We start from the raw sequence: 4,109 nt of genomic DNA on the forward strand, positions 1-4,109 counted from the left end.
TTGTACCTCAAATTGAAGATGCCCGGCCCCAAGGGAGTGATCACTGTCACCGGTGACCGGAAAAAGGCAGAAGAGTGCTTTCAGAAGGGCTCAAAGATTGCCGATTCCCAGGTGACAGCAGTCGAATTCGAAGAATACAAGCAAAATGCAGATCCGAGTGACTTGCTACGATCCAAGAAACCCGCCACAGAGTCTGCATTTCAGTCGTCCGGTGAGACGAAGCCTGTTCACATTCACCCGACCGACCCCGATGCAGCTCCGACCCGCATCTCCACAACACTCGACCCAAAATAGGAAGAAGCGCTCATCCAGTTCCTCCATGAGAACTGGGACATTTTTGCATGGAAGCCCGCTGACATGCCAGGTGTTCCCAGGGGACTGGCTGAGCATCGTCTAAGAGTCGACTCATCTGCAAAACCAGTTAAAGAGCATCTTCGGTGGTCCGCCGTCCAAAAGAGAAAAGCCATTGGTGAGGAAGTAGCTCGACTGTTGGCGGCAGGTTTTATCCGAGAGATATACCACTCCGAGTGGCTCGCTAATGTCGTCATGGTTCCTAAGAAGGACAAGTCGCTCCGAATGTGCATTGATTTCAAGCACATCAACCGGGCCTGCCCGAAAGATCATTTTCCTCTCCCTCGCATAGATCAAATTGTTGACTCGACCGCGGGATGCGAGAGATTATCTTTTCTAAATGCCTATTCCGGGTACCACCAGATCCGTCTGTACGGACCCGACGAGGTAAAAACAGCTTTCATCACTCCATTCGGGTGCTTCTGCTATATCACCATGCCGTTCGGCCTCAAGAATGCCGGAGCCACATCTATGCGAATGATTCAAAAGTGTCTACTCACTCAAATCAGTCGGAATGTGGAAGCATATATGGATGATATCGTTGTCAAGTCTCGAAAAGGTTCCGACCTGCTCGCTGATCTCGCCGAAACATTTGCCAACCTCAGAAGGTATGATATCAAGCTCAATCCATCAAAGTGCACATTTGGAGTTCCTGGTGGCAAGTTACTCGGTTTTCTCGTTTCCGAACGGGGAATCGACGCTAATCCAGAGAAGATCGGCACTATTCTCCGAATGAAACGCCCTGTGCGAGTGCACGATGTCCAGAAGCTTACTGGATGCTTGGCCGCATTAAGTCGATTCATCTCACGACTCGGTGAAAAGGCATTGCCTCTTTACCGACTGATGAAGAAGGCAGACAAGTTCGAGTGGACTCCGGAAGCTGATGCAGCGTTTGCCGAGCTAAAAGCTCTGCTCTCCACCCAGCCGGTGCTTGCTGCTCCAATCAGCAAAGAGCCTCTGTTGCTCTATATCGCAGCCACAGGACAAGTCGTCAGTACTGTGCTTACGGTCGAGCGGGAAGAAGAAGGAAAACTCTCAAAGTTCAGTGCCCAGTGTATTATTTGTCTGAAGTCTTGACTCCATCCAAGCAGAGATATCCTCATTATCAGAAGCTTGTGTATGGAATATACATGACCACAAAGAAGGTTGCTCATTATTTCTCTGATCATTCCATCACAGTCGTCAGCGACACTCCACTATCAGAGATTTTGCACAACAGAGATGCAACTGGTCGAGTGGCCAAATGGGCGATTGAACTTCTTCCCCTTGATATCAAGTTTGAGGCAAAGAAAGCCATTAAGTCCCAGGCAATAGCAGATTTCCTCGCCGAGTGGATTGAACAGCAGCAGCCGACTAAAGTTCACTCGGAGCATTGGACCATGTTCTTTGATGGCTCTAAGATGTTGAATGGTTCCGGTGCTGGGGTTGTCCTACTTTCCCCCAGAGGAGATAAGCTCAGATATGTGCTCCAGATTCACTTTGATTCCTCTAACAATGAGGCAGAATATGAGGCCCTCTTATATGGATTGCGCATGGCCATCTCACTCGGCATCCGTCGCCTGATGGTCTATGGCGACTCGGATTTAGTGGTCAACCAAGTGATGAAGGAGTGGGACGTGAGAAGCCCAGCCATGACTGGATACTGCAGTGCAGTGAGGAAGCTGGAAAAGAAATTCGAGGGGTTGGAGCTCCATCATATACCCCGACTGAGAAATCAAGCAGCTGATGATCTAGCAAAGATAGGTTCCAAGAGAGAAGCCATTCCGAGTGGTGTGTTCTTGGAGCATATACACACTCCGTCAGTCAAAGAAGATCCTTTCACCGAAGAAGCTCCACAGCCCAAGAGTGCCACAGATCCGATTGAGGTTGAAGTCCCAGCGGTGGTCGACTTGATCATGGAGGTCTTGGTGGTCATTCCCGACTGGACAGTTCCATATATCGCGTATATCCTGAGAAAAGAGCTTCCGGAGGATGAGGAAGAGGCTCGACAGATCGTCCGTCGATCTAAGGCCTTTACCGTAATCAAAGGACAATTATACAGAGAAAGCGCGACTGGAGTTGGTCAGAAGTGCATAACACCAGAAGAAGGTCGACTCATCCTCAATGATATCCACTCGGGGACCTGTGGTCATCATGCGTCCTCTCGGACCATCGTGGCCAAAGCATACCGAGCCGGATTTTACTGGCCAAAGGCGAATGAGATGGCAAAGAAGATAGTGGGTAAGTGCGAGGGATGTCAGTTCTACTCGAATATGTCGCACAAGCCTGCATCGGCTCTGAGGACCATCCCACTCGTCTGGCCTTTCGTGGTATGGGGGTTGGACATGGTCGGTCCTTTGAGAACAGGGCGAAGCGGCTTCACGCATGTACTGGTGGCAGTCGACAAGTTCACCAAGTGGATTGAGGCTAAACCAATCAAGAACCTTGACGCCGATACTGCTGTTAGTTTCATCAGGGAACTAATATTCAGATATGGAGTCCCGCACAGCATCATTACGGATAATGGGTCTAACTTTGACTCGGAGGAATTCAGAGATTTTTGTAACTCTCAAGGCACACGGGTCGACTACGCTTCAGTCGCCCATCCGCAATCGAATGGACAGGCGGAGCGAGCCAATGGCCTGATTCTCAAGGGATTGAAACCCCGACTGATGCGTGATCTTAAGCATGCAGTTGGAGCTTGGGTCGATGAACTTCCCTCAGTGCTTTGGGGACTGCGGACCACACCTAATCGGTCGACCGGAAGAACTCCATTCTTCTTGGTCTACGGAGCTGAAGCAGTCTTGCCGAGTGATCTTCTCCACAATGCTCCTCGAGTTGAAATCTACAATGAAGCAGAAGCTGAACAAGCGCGGCAGGACGCAGTCGACCTTTTGGAGGAAGAAAGGGAGATGGCTCTGATCCGGTCGACCATCTACCAACAAGATTTGCGTCGTTTCCACGCCAGAAATGTGAGAGGTCGAGCCTTCCAGGAAGGAGATTTGGTTCTCCGAGTGGATCAGCACAAACCACACAAGCTTGCTCCTTCTTGGGAAGGTCCCTTCATCGTCACCAAGGTTCTCCACAACGGGGCGTACCGTCTTTACAACGTCGAGCATAATATCGACGAGCCCCGAGCTTGGAACGCGGAACTACTCCGCCCATTTTACACTTAAGGTTTATCACTCGGATGAGTTGCAATAAAGTACTTCTGTAGTTCATGGACCTCAAAATAATAGTGTCATAGTTCCTCCATAATTTTTGTCACTTTTTATTTTTGTCCAATAAAATTCCCCCTCAGTGGGTGACTTAGCCGCGAATCCGTTTCGCCTAAGTTTGTAAAAAATCCTACCGAGTGGTGAGCCAGACTCCCACTCGGAGGCTTAGCTGCGAATCTGTTTCGCCTAAGTTATCAAAATCCTACCGAGTGAAGAGCAAACCTCTCACTCGGAGGCTTAGCTGCAGTCCAAGCACTCGCCTAAGTTATAAAAATCCTACCGAGTGAAGAGCAAACCTCTCACTCGGGGGCTTAGCTGCAGCCCTGAGCTCGCCTAAGTTATCAAAATCCTTCCGAGTGAAGAGCAAACCTCTCACTCGGAGGCTTAGCTGCAGTCCAAGAACTCGCCTAAGTTATCGAAATCCTACCGAGTGAAGAGCAAACCTCTCACTCGGAGGCTTAGCTGCAGTCCAAGCACTCGCCTAAGTTATAAAAATCCTACCGAGTGAAGAGCAAACCTCTCACTCAGGGGCTTAGCTGCAGCCCTAAGCTCACCTAAGTT

The sequence above is a fragment of the Triticum dicoccoides genome, chromosome 4B (genome assembly GCF_002162155.2).
Source record: "Triticum dicoccoides isolate Atlit2015 ecotype Zavitan chromosome 4B, WEW_v2.0, whole genome shotgun sequence".
In the NCBI taxonomy this organism is placed as follows: domain Eukaryota; kingdom Viridiplantae; phylum Streptophyta; class Magnoliopsida; order Poales; family Poaceae; genus Triticum; species Triticum dicoccoides.